Source organism: Cyprinus carpio, chromosome B2 (genome assembly GCF_018340385.1).
Source record: "Cyprinus carpio isolate SPL01 chromosome B2, ASM1834038v1, whole genome shotgun sequence".
Taxonomy (NCBI): Eukaryota; Metazoa; Chordata; class Actinopteri; order Cypriniformes; family Cyprinidae; genus Cyprinus; species Cyprinus carpio.
The window spans coordinates 7991041-8011033 of record NC_056598.1 but is presented as its reverse complement, the minus strand read 5'-3'; the positions used below and the strand labels follow the sequence as shown (position 1 = coordinate 8011033).

Below are 19993 nucleotides of genomic sequence, written 5' to 3'. Positions count from 1 at the left end.
AATACCGCGGTGCAAGCCGTGTGCTTCTTGAGAAGGTTCTGAAGTTCCAGAGTTCCATTTACATCAGAAACAGTTTCTTGAGGAAAGCAGCATGCAGTTGTCACTTACAATCAGAGTGCTGGACTCGCATTGCTCTGAGATGTTTGGCCTGCTAACTGCAATATTAGCTTCTGACCGAGGTGACCTTTGCCTGATCATGCTTGGGGGTTCTTCACCCACATTTATTAATGCTAGAAATCTCTTACCCAGATGTACAGGGGTGTTAGGATACCCGTGTTGGCAAGTCAAGTCAAAGCTGTATGTGGGGTAGAGATTGCTGGTGCAGTAATATGTGATGCTTGTGATTATCTGGAGTCTTAAGCACCATTAGGTCTCACTCCTTGTTTATGCCATCAGTTAGTGTGGTCATCAGTTACTGTTTGTTTCTCTATACTCAGAATAACCTGTCAAGGAGCACTAGATTCACAGGACTCACCAGCTGTATCCTGAGGGGGTCCATGATGAAGCTCTCCTGTGTGTTATGGCAGTTCTGGCAGGACTGCGAGTAACTTTGTTTTAAGAACTGCAATCTTTTAAAGAAGTTTTTGGTAGTTTGTGCAGAAAGAAGTTTCTGAACCAGATGGAGGTATTTCGTCTGAATATTGGCAGCTGTGTTGTCTTGTCTCTGGAATGAGGCCCATATAGAAGTTTAATATGTGACATTTATTGTTCAAGCTTAAGGAACTGGATGAAATATTTAGAAAGATATCAGACCACAACTCTGACTAGTGATACATGGAATTAAACCACACCATGCTGGTTTGCCTAACCAGGAGAAATGGACCCCTGACTGAACCTTGTTTCTTTCAAGGATTTTTCTTAATTTCTGTCGCCGTTGGGTTCCTTGCCACTGTTGCCTTTTGGCTTGCTTAGTTGGGGTTTTATTTGGTTGTTTTGCTTGGGAAATGTTTAATGAGAACTGAACTGAGCTGGCTGACGACATCACTGTTCTGAGTTGGTTTATAGATGAATTAAACCCCCCCCCCCCATGGTGCTCTAGCTCTAACCTTAGATATGTATAGATAGATGCCCTATTAGCAACTCTTTCTGTGGGCCACTATACTTAAGCCAGACCACCATATCTGAGTGGTCAAAGATGGTCCATGAACACTTGAGAATAAGTTGCCAGTGCATCTGCACTGCAGCTGTGGTTATACACATGTATGCATATTTATAACGTCAGTAGACTTCAGAAGATGCTTTTGCTAAATTAACACAATACAAGACAAAGCCATTAGCTAAAAAGGCATTTAAAAGGTACTTTAGTTTAAAAACCTGTAATATTGAGTTAAATTTATATTAAAAGCACAAACCAACATATTTTTACATGTGAAAGGTTATCCAGTTTCTTCAGGAATTTAAATTTAGGCGGTTTTTATAACCAAATGCTGCATAGTGTTGTTGCATCTTGAAACTCGTTGATTGTTATCGTGAGTGATAACATAGACCGTTCCAAGATGGCAGACATGTCAATGTATCTGGGACCTCATTTATAAAATGTTGCACAGAAACCATCTTAAATTTGATCTTATGATCATCTCTCAAATATGTCTACGTGTGATTCATAGAATGAACCTACGCACAGAAAACATACATAAACCTCTCTTTCAGATCTGAAATCTATGAATCACAAATTATCTTGAACTTGCATGCAACTGAAAGGTTTCAGCTCTCTGCCTTGTAAATGACTCATAATTAATGTCATTACCATATAAAAGATCACCAGTCATCGTCCAAATCCTTCAATTTAGAACAGCGAGCTGCAAGAACAGCTTACATTTTCAAATGTAAATGCACTTCCCATGTTGAAGGCAGTTTTTACAAATATGAGTGTTAGTGTGAATTTAAGCGTACACACACTCTATGATCAAATCTGAGAATACGCACACTTTATAAATGAGGCCCCTGGAGCGGTCAAATGTGGCATCTACACTCTCAGAAAAAAAGGTACAAAAGATGTCCCTGGGTACAAAAGTGTACTTTTTGAAAAGGTACCGCCCCAATGACAGCTTTTGTAGAGTAGAGATTTTGAAGAGTGTATACATATCTATGGCTCCAACGACACACATCATATGTTCTTACACAGTGAAAAATGCATCGCAGAGCAAAGAGGACACTGTGCCAGCAGACAGAGCAGGTTACTTTTGGCATCACTTTCTCTTTGATATTATTTTTATTTTTTTTAAACACATTCTGATAAATGTCCTTTCAACATGTATCAGCTGATTATTAATTATAAATGTTATATTTATTGAGTTGGCTCATGCGGTTTGTTTACCACTTCAGAAAAGTGACATAATTCCCAGCAAGGGAGTAGAGTGAGCATAAGTGCTCCTTAATTTTTGCTGTTTATTCCAGTATACGTTCCAGTGCACTGGAAGGATTTTGCGATTGAGACCAGTGTTGTGTGGTGCGGGGTTGCACGGGACAGAATGTTTAATTTGTGTGTGTTGAAGATGGTTGTTTTTCATGTCCACGTGTTGAAGCGACTCCAATAACATGATATTTATTCCCCTGGAATGTGCATTTTAGCGGGTGGTTTTTGTATAAAAACATGTATTTTACCCCCTGCAGAACACGATTTTTAACTGTGGACCCCCTCGAACTAGGTCTGGAAAAAAAAAGAAAAATTGTAATAAAATTTCAGTCCCAAAAGTTTCTAGTTTTAGGTGTTGGTGCCAAAGCTTTGTTGTTTGTGCACTATTCTGATTTTCTGTAGTTAAAAGAATAGGAGATAAAAAAAAGCAAGAGAGCAAATCGCAGAGCAGTGAAAAAGTGTGTCCAAACAGTAGCTAAACAATAAGCAATGAAGACACTTGCAATTTTAATACAGAATTCATTTAAAGTCAAAGAAGCCTTCATGTTTGGCTCATCACATTTAAAATGTTAAAGTCTGAACTGTCCATTTTATACCATCATTTAACAGGCGGGTTTAAATGTAGCATTTAATTGCCTTGACAGTCTCCTTATGGTTCTCATCAACAGCTGTCAAGCAGTCACAATTCTGCTCCTCGGAAAGGGCTGGTCGGAGTCCCTCCCCAATGCCTACTGAACTGTAGACCCTTTACCCGCTATATTATCGAGTGCACCTGCACATCATGCAATACAATGTGACAGTATAATGTAATTAGAGATAATTCAGGATCTGCTGACTGTTTGGTTGGAAATAATCAGACTAAAGTGTGTTCAAACACACTGTGTGGACTTTATATGTAGCCCCAATGATCCAGGTGCCAAGATGCAGCTCTAAAAAACAAAAGCATATCTGAAACACTAGATGCTGTGTTGTCACTGTCCATTCTGCTCTTTTATTAACTAACAGTCTCAGTTCCTAATGACTCAAAGTTTACTTTGTAGTAGATTAATTGGAACTGAAAGCTTGGAGGCATTTAAAAAAAATGTACCTAATAATGGCCCAATCCTTTCAGGATTTGCTTGACTTATTTACTTATGGAGAAAATGCGGCTGGGCTTGGTAGCAGTCAGAATTGTGCTGCAGGCTTCATTCTTTGTATGTTGTTTAATATATCTGAGATAAGCCAGATACCATCATTCTAATCATGATAATTCCTCTCTGGTTAATTTGATTCAAAAAGCTTTGTGTGTATTTGATATTTGATTAGTAAATATGGATTGCTTTTTTTTTGGAGATGACTGAATCTTATGAAAATATAGTTGGAAAGTTTGAATTTATAAATGTTACTTGTGAATGTATGTTTATTATTCTACTTATATATAATAGTAAATCACAATGTATGTTTTAGACTTTTTAAAATATTTTCTGTAAATAAATTCAATTACAATTACAGTTTACAATTATTATTTTCTATGGATAAAAATCTACCTATAAACTATAGGGAACCCTTTACATTACTATAGTGTTTATTTAAGGTACAATTAACAGCAGATCCTAAAATTCACTCATTACTATTTATTTTTAACTATAATTATATTAAAAATGTGTATGCAACATGTAAATTGTACAATGCAGTTTTTAAATTGACTTCTAAATTATACAATTTCTATTTTGTTGTTAAATATATTTATTTTCAGAGTGGCTGTCACTTAACTGCTTTACTGATAAAACAAAATTATTTAAGCTTACATTAAATAAAATCAAGACATCACTAACAGATGAAGTAAAAAATTATAAATGAAGTACATAGTCTAAAATTTCTCAAAATGCTCTTCTCTAGACTTCATTTCTCTAGCAAATAACAAGCTGGGGAACATTGATGGCTACTACAAGGTAAATGAAATATACTACGTGACATTTTGTTTACAAGTGGTTTATTGGCGATCTTTCACGAATTGAAACACTGATTGGCGATTACATGAGATGTTCATTCACGTTTATTTCACATACAACTAGTAGTAAAAAGGAAGGAATGATTGCGCTCACTTGTGTTCTGCACTGCAATTAGAACAGAAGCTTCTATACAGCGATATGTCACGCCACATCAAAGAGCACCAATATGGCATGTCTAAATTTCCTGAAATTTTTTTACTGATGCGTACACATGCATACCGAACCGAAAGATCTGTACCGAAAAATGAAAATTAATATATTCAATTATGTTATTTAATAATGTTAATTAAAGGGGTCATCAGATGCGACATGCACTTTTACAAGCTGTTTGATCTGAAATGTGTGTTGGCAGTGTGTGTACACAACCACCCTATAAAGATCCACCCAGTGTTTTTTTTTTAATCTCGTTAAATCATTTCTCATTTCTCAAATCGAGCCGATCACAGATGCCTGTCTGTGTGATATCACACAGACCCAGGCCCTCCAATGAGTGTTTGACTGACAGTAGCGTTTCAGTACAGACTGGGCTGGCGTCTTTACCTTAGACCCACCTTGAGTGAGCTGTCATCAGTCCGCCATTGTTTCACTGCCAAAGTCTGCCATAGTTTCGAGTGCTCCTAAGCAATTGAGTTGTTTTGTTGTTGGATGTAATAATGAACATAGCAGTTGTCATTTACTCCTAACATCTGCGCTGCTGAAGACGCCGTGGAATACCTTTGTTTCTGAAGGGAATGCGCCCCTGATCACCTAAATGCGTTTATGTTCGTGTAAAACATTCGTGATCCAACTTGTGGAAAATTGGCATTCGATGACCCCTTTAATATTATTTGATGAATTTAATTGCTACTCATTTGTTTGACTGTTTTTTTTTTTTTCCATCTTGTGCAGTGAGCATTGTAACATATTAAGTTAAAAAATACTTCTAATAAACTGTCTCGAAGTTCTGGTTCATTCCATTGTGCTAAAGTATCTGCACTTGTTAGCATGGCCCTGGTGGTAGGTACCGTACTACACCATCCATTCAGACAACCATTCAGAACTGTGTATTGTGACAAAAATAAATTTGTTGATGTCATTTCCCTTCAGCTACAGTATAGACCTATGGATAAACCTGAAACATGCCTACACAGTGATACAGGGCTACCTTAGGATTGGGATAATTTGAGTAGTCCTCACCAACTGGTTTATTTAGTAAATATGTGGTTTTATATATCCATATAAAAAGAGTTGCCACTGATCCAATTGGATGTGTGAAAAAAAGGTAATAAAAAGAGAGTATAAAGAGGAATGGACACATCTTTGACTCATCTGGAAGCATGTGAGGATTATGTACAGTATATGTTGTTGAAATGTATAGGGAAAGGCTTTGTTTGAATGTGTGCTTTACTGCACCTTGGTTTAAAATTACCTTTTTAAAGTCTGAAATCTACCATGTCAACAGCACTGACCTATTTCAACTCTAATCCCTTATTTCCTTACTGGAGGCACAAAGGTATTCATTTTGATTAGTTCTTCAGTTAACTGTTTTAATTCTGAATGCTTACTGAGGATTTCTGAAGTGTGCTTATCTTTTCATTTATTTGTTATTTTGCTCACGGCTGCACAAAAGCATGACTCTGCACTAATTTTAATAAATACATTCTGTATTGACTCCCCTAGCACCTATCTGTTGACATATTACCACATGCTTATGGTATTAGGAAATCCATTTCCTATTTTTTTAGCATCCACTGTAATTTCAGCTCTTTGTAGAGAATTTGGCTGAATGTCAGCAAAATAGCAGAAATGACCTCCCATTAGCATCAGAGTGCTTCTTGGTGGCGCCATTTGTGTGGTATTCTTGGGAAAGTTCTGTTGAATCAGCCCGTGTGTTGGGATGGATGGCTTTATGGTCCATGAGATCAAGCGTTGCCCGGGGGGAAAACTGTATGAATAGGGTGGAGGAATAAAGTCCTAATGCATGCAAAAGGCCTCATCATTCATAGAAGCTATTATCCACAGATCCTGGAGCCTTTGAAAGAGAGAGACATTCCCCAGATGGGATGTGAGCAAGGAATTCAAAAATTGAAATTGTTCATTCTTTTGCTCACCTCATATTCCTCCCTGCAACAAATGCAGCCTACAAACCCAGATTAGATTTGTAAGTTTCAACAAAATCAAATTCTAGCCCTTGAAGATTGATTTTAAGATCTTAAAACGTCAATTCTTGCTGTTCCCTAAAGTTTTTTTTTTTATGTTGTGTGTGTAATGATAAGGAGGAATACATTAGCTTCACGTTTGCACACGTACAGAACAGAAAGCCCTGCCGTGGGGGCAGAATTCCGTCAAAACTGTTTTAAACAGAATTTTTACTTCTTTTACACTTTAGAAAACTTAAAAGACAGGGGGACCTGTTTATACTGATCTGAATTATGCATTCATAATATGTTAACCAATTTAACACAAATTGTTAGGATCAGCTACTCAGCAAAAATTATGAACTTAAGTAGTAATTTATTTCTTGTTATTCCATGCAGATAATGAATTAGATGAGATGAACCAGAATAGCAATGCAATTATGGTTCTTTTGTCAAGTGGTTGGCTTAATACTTTACTAAGTCCAACCCATAAATACACAAGTCAATACATTCCATGAAAACACATATCGTGATATTAATAATTCCAATCAAAGTATCTTTTTTTTTTTTTTTATCTTTTTACCATATTGCTACTGTAAATTAAAATAAGTGGATTACTATTTGAGCCTATTCGTTACTGACTGAATATAAGGAATGATCTTTGATATGTATTGATCTACATGCCTTATGCAAAACATCTGAACATAATTAATAATCTGCTTACTTTTCAACTTTTCAATAAATCAAATCCAGAACGAAATATTCATCAGATGATTGAAAACTGACATTAAAGACTATTTAGATCTCTTTCCAACCTGAAAGATGGTACAAAATCGGCAATGGCTGTTTCTCTGAGCTTGATAGAGATCAGAGCATAATGCTTTAGCTTCTTGTCATTGATTAATGAATATTTCTACAGATGAAATCTGTTCAGTAGGCAGTCCAAAGTGGAAAAGAAGTGAGTAGCGTGATAAATTTAGTTCATGCTTTGACTCGTCATTATAAAAAAACATTTTGAAATTCTCCTTGTACAGAAACTCAGTCAGACTGTGAATGGACTAATATTTGAGGTCACCTTTTTTGTGCATGTATTTCTTTTGAGGCTGTTCATTCACTGCTGAGAATGGAGCTATTATGACTCCTAAAGAGCTCTAGCTTACTGAAACTTTATGGAGCACTATTTACAGAATGCACAAACAAAACTTATGTCTGCCTAGGTTTCCTTTGAGAATTTGGTGAGGGTTCAAAGCATCCAGGAATATGCCATTGCATGAAGCATGGTGTTTTGATTAATGTATTTCTTGCATGAAAGCATCCCTTATGGCTAACTTAACTGTTTTTGCAAAGTGGGCCAAGATATCCATCAAGATTTACTCAATTGGCTACAACAGTATGTTCCATCGCCTCAAAAGACAGAGGCCTGACCTATGAATATTTATCAAGTTAATCTGAATATTTAGAGGATGTTTAGGATTATCAAGTCTGTAGTAAGTAATGTTTGATCATGTCCAAAGTCAAAACTGCGATGTAAACAATATGGAGATACCATTACAGTTATTATAAAAGGATAGATCTTCTAGTTTCTTTCTTCTTCTCTGCGAACTCAAAAAGAAGATATTTTGAAGAAGGTTGACAACCATTGGACAAAATACTATGGAAATTAATGGCTAACGGCACATTTCTTCGAAATATCTTATTTTTGTGTTTAGCAGAAAAAGAGAATAAATTCATACAGGTTTGGAACAACTTGAGGGTAAAGTAATTTATGACAATTTTCCAGCCATCCTTTAAAATACACGCACAGTATCATTGACAGAGGAATTATTTTGATGACCAATTCAAGTAACCAACATTGACATCTTATCTTGATCCATTTTGTAGGCAAGCATATAGATGCATGGGTTTTATAGAGCACGACTGGTTGTACAAAGCGGGTTTCTACAGTGTATGGGGTCCAGGGTTTTAACTACCTTTGTATAAGTTTTGTTTAATAAATCAAAAATGTATAGCTCTACATCACAACATGTATTCTGATTTCATTTTAAAGCAACATAAACAGCAACAGAGAAACAGGGGAGGCATGAAAACCTGAGAGCTGTGCTCCGGCAGAGAACACTGCTGTGCTTTCTGTCACGGATGACAACCGCAGTGGACCACTCAGCAAAATATAAACTACAAATTCATTTCCAGATTGCCTCCTCAAAACACACATGACAAAATGAAACTTCTGCTCTAGCAATTGGAGATGCTTCCTGTTGATCATGTACCTGTATCAGTCCGGCCATGGCAAAAAGTCTTCTCCTGTCATGATTGTTAATGACAACTATGGCTTTTTATAGTGGTTATTGTGATAATCTATGTTTAAATTCTTGCTTTTTTATCTTTTCCTGATGTCTATTTCTGCTGTATTATCACAACTAAAACAATTAATTCATTACTCTTAGTTAAAAAAAGTTTTCCCACACATTTTCTTTCATTCAAAGTCAGTTTACATAGGGTGTGGATTAGTTGACTTGAGTTGGATTAGGCCAGACTGATGGAAATAGTGAGTTTTAAATTAACTACACTAAATCTTTGTTACACGAAATTTTAAGTCTAAAAAAAACATTATTTTTCATTTATATTCTACAGATTCTTAAATGAAAAGAGAACTTAAATGGCAAGAGAACATACAAACACAAGTTCTTGTTTTTAGTTTATTGTTCTTGGTGTGGATGGGCCCCTACTGGCATTTTTTTTTTTTAAAAAAAAAAAAATTTACGTTGCTCATAAATTAATTTAAAATTACTGTTTTCATTCACGGTCATTTTCTGAACAGATACAGTTTGTTTAAAAAGGTTTATAGCGTACACAATATTATTTTACCACATATCCATGACCATTTTTCTGGCAAAATCTGGCAAATGGACAGAGGGGCGGCGCCATTTTTCTTACATTTTTTTTTTTTTTAATATATATAAATAATTGTTTTACATTGCCAACAGCACAAAGATGGTTTTTTTTTATTGCTTGCACGATTCACAGTTTTCCTGTGTGCCACTGTACAATGTGGGCCTAGCCCATTGCATAAATATATATAAAGAATGAACTATAGTAAATGTACTTAGCCTATATCATCCATCGGCCCAGACGAATAGCCAATTGTGAGCAAAAATTTAATTAATTTTTGTGCACTCTGGCACAATGCAGCGGCTCAAAAAGCACTGGTCAATTCAAAATGTTTGAAATAGCCAATCAAAGTGAAAAGAAGGGGGTATTGATCTGAGTTAAGATAAGCAGCAAAACACATGATGAGACAATTCAGCAATATTGCCAAGTGTTTACGATAAAAAACGACAGACTTTCATTTTCAGGGATGCAAACTACTTGTGACCTTTTTCGAATATCTCAAATGGCTTTTACGTTATTCGTTACAATATAAGATAAGAGTGAATGTTTGAAAATCTCTAACCTATGGCTTTCTGCTGTAGTTTATGTGTCTAAGAAAGAAGAAAAGAAAAAAAACATGTAGGCCCGAAAATATCATTCTCAAAATTACTCTTGAACATTGTAAATCTGAAGACTCACTTTCAAGTGCCGTGATTAGGAAAGTGACATATATTAGGTCTATAATAAAAATACAATTTTTTATTGGTTATTTTCACATGCATTAGTGGTTTTATTTGGTTATTTTCACAGCAATTATTTTTATATACACTGGCAGCAAATGTTTGAAATAATTACGGACTGTTTTATTTTTTATTTTTTGAAAGAAGGCTGAATTTATGTGATCAAAAATACAGTGAAAATAATTTAATATTGAAATAATTACACTAAAAATAGTGGTTTTTCTGTTAAAAGATATTTTCAAAAATGTAATTTATTTCTGTGAATTACAAACTGCATTTTCAGCATCATTACTTCAGTCTCCCCCCTCCATGTCACATGGTTCTTCAGAAATTATTCGTTTCTATCATATGTTGTTTTGCTGCCTAATAATTATCAGTTATAAGTTGTGATTAATTATTACTAATAGGCTCTTATTATCAATACTGTAAAACTGTTTTTTGTTTAATATTTGTGTGGAAACTGTGATACTTTTAACTGTTTTCAGGATTATTTGATGAATACAAAGTAAAAAAAAAAAAAAAAGCATTTATTTTAAATAGAAATAATTTGTAATACGTATAAATATCTTTACTGTCACGTAAATTAATTTAATGCAACCTTGTTGAATAAAAGTATTAGTTTATATAAACACATGCAGCGGCTTCTCTCGCTCCCTTCAGAAGGGAGTTTTCGTGTTTTTTGTCTTGTGAGTTCACCCAGTGTTTTTGGTACGTCTTCATCGTGTCTACCTGTCTTTACGCACGCATACAGTTTGTGAGTATTATGCTCGATGTCAGCAGAACCACTTTTTTAAAGTAAAACTTCAACGCACGCCGTGATCTTCGGGTCTGCTCCGGAGGCCTTCACCATCAAGCGGACCCCCACTTGATGCGTCTCGCCCACAGCGGGAGGCGCCACAAGCGGCAGTGAGAGAAGCAGAAGAGGGTAAGCACAGAGGTATCTGGGCTAGGCTAATGGCTAACCCACACAAGCCAGCTATCCCCCACCATTGTACTGGCTAACGTACGCTTCTTTTGGACAATAAAACTAGACTACATTCCGATTTACTATGCTCAACTCAGAGGACTGTTAAGAGACTTGTTGTGTTTTTGTGTTCACGTGAACACACTCTTTAAGTCTGCATGGATAACATCCCCAGCCAGATGAGGGGGGAAAAGGCACATGGCTCAGCAACAGCGTTCAAGACTGCCCCAATCTAGCTCGACCAGCTTGACAGTGCTGATCGACGGGGCTGACAGATTCCTCGTCTCACAGGAGTAAATCACGCGGCAGGCGGGGCTTTGTGTTTACATAGTGATGCTTGGGTGCCACGATTCTGTTGTTGGTCTGCAAAACACGACCGTGGTGGCGTTATGATTATTAAGGCTGCTGTTTTATTACTGAGGGTCATATCAGCTTAATGCTTCGCTTGGCTGTTGACATTCCTCCCGCTCCAACCTCAACAACAGGAGTGAGCACTGAATTACTTTAACAGCACATCACGGGCCAGCAGAAGCCAACCGGATCTTTCTCTCATCTTGGCTGGGGAGTTATCCATGCAGGACGTAAGAGTGTGTTCCCAAAACATACACAAAACATTAACTTTCAACAAGAAGTAAAAAACATTTTTGGATTTGATTTACAACTATCCAGACAACGAGCTTATAAAGAGACCATCTCGCATTACCATTCCGGACTCAGCACAGCGCCCCACCGTGGACCCTTTGACAGCACCATCTCCCTGCTGATACCGAGATGAACGCCTTCTTCACTCGCGTTTTTTTGAGGCACCTAAACAGCTCCCACTGCACAGAAGACTCCATCCTCTCCCCTCCGACCACGGTGATGACACTGTACCCCAGGCCAGCGGGGGTGAGGAGAATCCTTCAGCAGGATCAACGCACGCAAAGCTCTGGGTCCTGACAACCACTTCTGGGCGTGTACTGATACTACTGAGCAGTGAAACTCACTAGGATGTCTTCACAAGACATTTCAAATACTCCCTTAGTCATGGCTGTTGTTCCCACAGGCTTCAATCGCTACCACCATCATTCCAGTCCCCGAAAGAAGCCGTCTCCATCCTGCTCTTCAGTGACTATCCGTCCAGTTGCACTTACCCTATTCTCAGATGAATCTTTTGAACGGCTAGTCCAAGCACCACATTAAGTCTTACTATTATTATATGTTTTTTTAATGTTCTACCTGTATGTCGTGTTATTCTGGATGCTACCAAGGGTCAGAGAAATAACACAATTCAGTCCTCTGTATGGTTGTGTACTGTACATGTGAAAGAAGTGGACAATAAGCAGACTTGACTTGATACTTATATATATATATATTACCCTAGACTGACTGATATGTTTCAAATTTTCCATAAAATATGAACCACACGGGACTATTTTCAAACTTTGATAATACTTCAGCAAATGTTCTTGAGCAACAAATCGGAAGATTTCTAACGGAACAATAGAAAGGCACCTATAAAAATGAGTCCACATTTCTGCACTACATTCCAAGTGCTTCTGAGAGCAGAGAGCAGAGTATTGTTTCCATACGGCCTTGATATTATGGTAGGCATTTAACCTTTTATGATATAAAACTGTCCCTCAATAAAAGAGCAAAAATCCTTCTAACTGTATTTACTATTTGTCATATACAACTCAGAAAAGACAACAATGTAAAAGAGGTAATGACACTCATTCGTTTAATGTTAATGATAAGAATTTCAGTAATAACACTAGATAGCATTTATATTCGTAGTGGTTTTAGAGATATATAATATTGATATATATATATATACATATCATATATATTATATTACATACAGTATATATATATAGTTAATTATATCTATATAATATGATATATATATATATATACTATAAATTGTGTTAAAATTTGCTTTGGTGCATAATGAGCTGGTGGTTGTTATGGTGTGGTGTGTTGCAGGACCCGGTTGGTGTGGCCGCTCTGTGCAGACAGTCCAGGGAATTTTTTTAGCCCCAGTCCTCCCCTGCACAGATCTATAAAGAAAATATGGTGCGATGTACCATTAATGGCTGCATAATTTAAACAAAAAAAGTCAGATAAAGATGGGCACTTTTAGCTCTTTAAAGCAGGGAAAACAGTGGAAAAGAATATGAAATCCACCATCTCAGGATAACAATTAAAACTTACAGGAAGCGTCTGAGCAGGTTTTTTACACCTGAATCAAAGATATCTTTCCATTGTTACAATTCAAAGATGATCTACCTCTTAACCAGTGGTCCATCAAGATCATCTTTAAAGAGATTATCGTAAATTTCTGCTCTGGACAAAACTCAATTAAGACTTGCAAAAAAAACAGTCTCATTCTCATATCCCCACAGACTTTCATGTATAGACAAAACACTGTAACAGTCTTCAAAAATAATTTACTTTTATGTTCCAAAAGTATTTTTTTGCTGTGTACATTTTTGGGGTGGAACTATCCCTCCATTTTACAAGCTTAAACTATATATTAAATAGAATTAAAAAGGCAATCTTAAAAAAAAAAAAAAGTTTTCTTCAAGAAGCAAACACAGCATTTAATATTAATGCTCTAGGTGTTGTTTTGTTGTCTCTTTTTTTAATGTCTTCTTACATGCAATCATGTTGTTGTCTGGTAGGAGTGTTTCAAAAAAAAAAAACATATATATATATATTATATGATATATAATAGTATATATAGATACAGAATTATATATATATATTAAAAAGTGAAAAAATATAATATATTATAGATATACTGGATATGTGTTTTAACTTGGAAAAAGACAGAAATGTTCATCCAGCTCGTCATGCGCTTATCACAGACGACATTACATGCTTCTGAATTCACTGTTAAACCACAGCATTTGGGACTTTCTGCTTTATAAAGTAATATCAATATATTGCGGTGAGGGGAAGAAACTCAGTCAGTAGTTTACATCGGACAACCTAAGCTCCGCTTTTAATACGCTTAAGACAATACTCGTATCAGAATCTATACAATGTAAACAGAGGATTTTGAATAACTGAATCCGGATTTAAAGTCATATAATCTAAAGTAAACACTAATCGAATTAAGGACATGTGGCGTATTCCTATTTCAGTTGGCACTATGGATAGTGCGTTATAGACCAAGTACCCACATTAATCACACTATTACTTCATGTAGGACCTTTTCACTGCTTTTGCGACGATGAGGTATACCACACAGCAGTGCTCACCCGTTTGAGCCCACTACTGGCAGTTGTAGTTCATTGTTTGAGATAATTGATTTCATTTTTTTAGCTCTCTTTAACAAATCTTTATCCCGTCGTTACACAATCAAAATAATTATTTCTAAAAGCTGCTTTTTGTAAAATCTTTTGTCCTTTATAGGCTTAAAAACTTGATTTACGTGCCAGCCCTACTAAAACGTACTGCCGCATTAAGCTGCGGTCTGGATAAATTGAAATTGGCTGACCAGGTAAAAACAATTAAGAAAAAGGAGCCTGTTTGCAATTACTTACAGGGCCTATCTATTACTAGCCAACTGCTGACAGCCTTCCGGCCGTTATTAACTAGATCTTGCCGAAATGAAAAGTAAACATAACCTTATCTTGGAGGAACCTGGCTTGTCTTCTTTAATGTGTCAGGTAATAATGGCCCGACTTAGGGCCCTCACAAAGATAAAATTGCGCAGCCAAAGAGCGCTAGGCAAAACTCTACATTCCCATCTGGCTAAATGAAAAACTCTCCCAAGGGAAGAATAGAATAGTTTAAAACATCTTCGGAAAAGCCACGTTCAGCTGTATAGTCAGCCGAACCGCCACCATTAAAAATGAGCTGTTTGGATAAATCCATTAGGTAAAGAAGAGCAATGCCTTCTCATTTCCGCAAGGTTGGTTAAGCAATTCTATCACACTAGTGGAGATGTATAATGTGTGGCTTGGTGGATATATGATCCCAATAGTGTTTATTGAATGTTTTTATTTGCAGGTTATTGCCCCATTGTTAAAAAAGATTAGAGAGTAAACAGGATTTTTTGTTGAATATTACCAAACAAAATTATGTGATTTTTTAAACAGAAAAAATACATATACTAAAGGGACAGTAAAAAAAATATACCTTACCTTGGAATCACACAAGAAAATGCTGATACGGGTCATACACTGAAAGTCAATAGGGATCCAGTGTTGTTCTCCATCATAATAATTTTATGCATGGACAAAACATATCGTGACATATCTTAGTTGTGTTTTTACAGAAAGAATAGAAAGTCAAAGCAGTTACGAGGTGGGGTAAACGATGCCAGAATTTACATGTTGGGTACGGAATTATCCCCTCATTTTCAAGATATATTTACTGCAAGACGCATTCTTTAATGCAAGTGTAGGTTTGTCTTACCTGTGATGGCCAGGACCTTGTTTGAAGGATATAGCCCAATACAGATACTAAGACAAAATACTATTATATATCAGGGGCATGCCGCTCTGGATGCTGTATAACTAAGCGCATTGACGAGAGACTGGTTTCGGGAACTGGCTAATTAATATTAACCCTGCCTATAAATCGCATTGATGTGTAACGTAAAGCTTAAATAATTAAATGTGGGAATATTTATGAAAAGCCGTCGGCAAATTGGTCATTCAAGTGGCAAAACTGCTGTTGCTGGCCAGATCCACAGTTATCGAAATTCAAAATTGTATTTGATGCAAACTGAACTCAAATAAATCAAATAAACAAAAAATCATATACATACAGGTTCTTGCACATACCAAATTGTTTCTCTTCATAATGTCCGAAGCCACAGGTGCGTCATTTTTGTCATTGCCTGCATATATTTTCTTGACTATAAAAGTGCTTGGTAACGCTGACTTGTATTTATAAATCACCATGCGGGCTCATGGTTTCAACTAAAAGTCTTCTTTACTGTTTTCTTGAAGAAAAAAAAAGTAAATTAACAGCCTATTTCATTTTGTTTTGGGTGAAGTATTCCTTTATACTTCTGCCTGTTCATCACACAAAGCTATGTAGCTTCGAATCACATGGAAAATAGCACACAGGTTGTATGCACTATTTTGTGATTGTTTTCCATCATTGAATTGGCTTTGAGGTTTTCAAAAGATGCATGAACAAACCCATTTTTGAATTTCCCTTTTGTGCACCACACACACACAAAAATAACAGCATAGGGGGTTTGGAAGCAAAATAATGACTGAATTTTATCCCTTTTAGGTTTTTCCAGCTACCAGAGAAACCCGTCCTAAGGGGTGTTGTGTTCTGGTGAACATGTCTAGAGAAACGGTGTATGAATGGCAATTTAAAGCTGCACAAGAGCAGAGGAGGGCTGATGGCTGGGGAATTAATGCCTGTACTTTGAAAGCAGGTCTGGCGCTCTCTTGATGAAATCGCGTGTTCTTTACAAAGCGCCGGGGAAATGGATTTTCCAAAGGTGCCAATAGCTCTCTAAATGGCCACGTGACTGTAATATGTCTTGAATGATTGACCAATTTCCTGAGCCCGCGGGGGAAAGTTGCAGGGAATATAAGCCATTAGACCGTGTGATGGAGGTGGCTGAGTCGTAGAGGGGCTTTATACATACAAGTCAAGGAAGCACATGTGCACTTAAAGTGTGATGGTTTACTTCTTACTTAGTTTTCTGATTTTGAGAATTCACACAAACTTATTATTCTTACTGTGAAGAGAGATGCTTTTGTTCGTATACAGCAGCTTCTGTTTTTGGTCCTCACTATAAGGTTCACTTGGTTTATGTTCTACACACAGGTGGTTTTATTTTTTCTTCTAAAGAGTATTACAGTATTTTGGGAGCTATATTGTAGATATTTGAATATAGATAACATCTAATGCATGTTGATGAAATGACATGATCATTTTATGTTGGCAGGATTTCAGTCAGGGTCATATCTCAGCACGGTTGGTTCACACTCATTCTGGCCCATGGACAGTGCAAGGAGATCCGAGTCTACGGCATGATCAATGACACGTACTGCAAGTAAGACTGACATGCAATCTATCACTTGACAATGGGCTTTAAAGAAGCTTCACCTGTTTCAGAGTGAAAAAAGGACAGCGAGCTGATTACAGAGCAGTGGTGCTGGGCTTCTTTTAAACATGTGGGAGACGTCCACCCTGCCATAATACAGAAATACACACAAATATCTTTGCTTCAAAAGTTTCTTCACTAGTTATCATTTAGACCATGTATTGTGCATACATCGAACACCAAAAAAAAATGTCTGAATACAATAGCAGTATGATGTGCTGCATGATAGAAAGTAGCACTATATTCAGTTCATTTAGTGATTAGGTATTGCTTTTATCTTTGGTTAATTAATTTGAACCAAACCTCTGGAGGCTGCGTCCTCGGAGGTTGCATTTGTCGGTTGCATATGATCATTGAAGCTGTCTCCATTTTAGAAATGTAACCATACATTTCCAAAGTAAGAAAGAAATTACAATAATGCGTATGCCTCAAAATGACACATCATAGATGAAGTACACAGCCAACAGATGAGACCTTCTGAGATCAGGGTAAATATAACTATTTTGTCTTCTGGGGAAACATCTATCACGTATGGGAAACTATCATCTGTAGCTCTGAAGGGCAGTAACAATGAAAAAATATGATATTTAGGCAAAAGAAGAAAAAAACGTGACACATCTACACATTCCATAGTGTCAAAAGTTTTCACTCACCCAGCTCTGCTGAAGTCAAACCGCAGCCATCAGAATGGGGAAGAAAGGGGACTTTAAGTGATCTATGAAGTGTGGAATGGTGTTGGTGCCAGACGGGCTGGTCTGAGTATTTCAAAAAACTGCGATCTACTGGGATTTTCATGCACAACCATCTCTACGGGTTTCCAGAGAATGGTCCGAAAAACGAGAAAATATTACAAATGAGTGGCAGTTGTGAAGATCGGAAAATGCCTTGTTGATGTCAGCGGTCAGAGGAGAATGGGCAGACTGGTTAGAGATGATAGCGAAAGGCAATAGTAACTCAAATAACCACTTGTTACAACCAAGGTAGGCAGAATACCATCTCTGAACACACGACACGTCAAACCCTGAAGCAAGATGGGCTACAGCAGCAGAAGACCCACCAGGTCCAATCCGGTCTATTAGCACAGTTGTACCCTAAGCAACGTGGCCAGTGAGTGTACATATGATTTCAATAGGTTCCCACTGTTACAGCCTAAAAATATTTAGGGGCCCACAACCAGTCTTCAGTTACTGTCGAGCCACCCACTCGTCTATTGACACATACAAGAACAAATGCATAAAAATAATTGTTAATTTGGTTAATTTCCATAGTTATTTTATCTACATTTTAACGCATGGGAACGCATCCAATATTCAGATAGACAATGGTCTGTAAGATACAATTTTCTAGATTAATTAAATTAACAGTATTTAGATTAATGAAGATTAAATAGTGATTTAAGTGAAAGTATATTTTAATGGGGAGTTAAGCAACAAGTATTCAGTTGTCATGTGGCTAGTATTTAGCTGATTATATCTGAACACTCTTTTCAATAGTATTATTGATTTATTTACTAGTATTTTTTTTAATTGAGAAAAAGTAACATTTGTTTTACTTTCAAAAATACTTTTTCTAACAAACAAAAACAAACAACAACAACAAAAAAACTATTTTGCCAAAGTAGTCAGTTTGTTGTCTGGTTTTCTATGCATGTCTCCCCTGACACGGTGTTTTTACTATTTTACTGGCAGCATTATAAAAAAACCCTTTACATTGAATCTCACACAATGGTTCCATTTTAATGCTAGTGTCCATAACAACCTCATGTTCCCACCCCCTGCTGCAGATAGAGACATAAGCAATCAATGCAATGATGTGATTAGCCTTTTGGAAAGTAGCTACTATAATTGTTTCCCAGCCATTTATTCATTCCGCCTCTTCCTTTTAAAACAATGAGCATTTTCATTTTCACAGCAACTCCTCAGTCACTGTGTAAAGACTGGCAAATGAGCCAGGAAAAACAGTGGTTACAACAAAGTCATTTTGCTGAAAGGCAGTTCAGCTTGGGAAGTAATCTATTTTAGCATAATGTGCTGAAGCTGTTGTTGCAATGACCTCGCTGGATCTCTTGTAATTAAAAGTTTCAACAGGTGCTATGGGAGGAGAAAAAAAAAAAATTAAATCTATTTGTGAGGGGAAAAAAACTGCCTTCTGAGCTTCAATTTCTCCACCGGAATGCTCCTTGCGGACTCAGAGCACTCAGTATTTGATAAAAAGTAGCAATGGGTTAAAGCTCCAAACAACATCAAAAACTGCTACAGGCTTACTGGTCTTTATGTGGACAATTCATCAGTGCAGGTACGAGGGAAAAAACATCCTTGTTTTCTGTTTTCCAGTGTGTTTTCCTTTTGGTTTCACTCAGAAATAGGCGATGCGGAAATGAAATAAATTGCAAATGCCTTTTAAAATATACCAAAAATGACACCTTATAGTATGATTTATTGTGATGGCAATAACAAAGTAACATTTATTATTTTTCAAGTTTAGATCAGAAGGCTACAGGAAGGTGCCGTACCCACTACTATGAAGCAGGAAGTCGTGACGAATGTGCGAAACCTCTGCACGAGAGCGCCCCTTATGGTGGCCACCGGTTCCTCACAGAGAAGGGTGTTTTTGCAAAGTGGGCTAAGGACACACCTATCAAGTTTTTCAGACCCGGAGTGGCAGGCTGTCAGTGACCAAGACTCCCATTCGTTCAGAATATCCCTTGATACTACTGCTCTGCTGGCTGCATCCTTCTGCATTGTAACAGTATACTCACAAACATGCCATGCAACTGGCTAACGAATCACTTCCAAATGCGATTTCAAATGGCAGTTGTCAAGAGTGAAGTTAGTATCCCATCGTGACCATGAGGAGCGGTTTCTCATGAAACCCGTGTTGATCCTGGTGT

The 19993-nt window shown here is 36.9% G+C and overlaps 1 pseudogene; it reads left to right on the top strand.

Moving 5' to 3' along the window:
- Positions 1–19778, top strand: part of LOC109089319 — an 84732-nt pseudogene extending 64954 nt beyond the window's left edge.
- Positions 19779–19993: the final 215 nt, after the last annotated feature.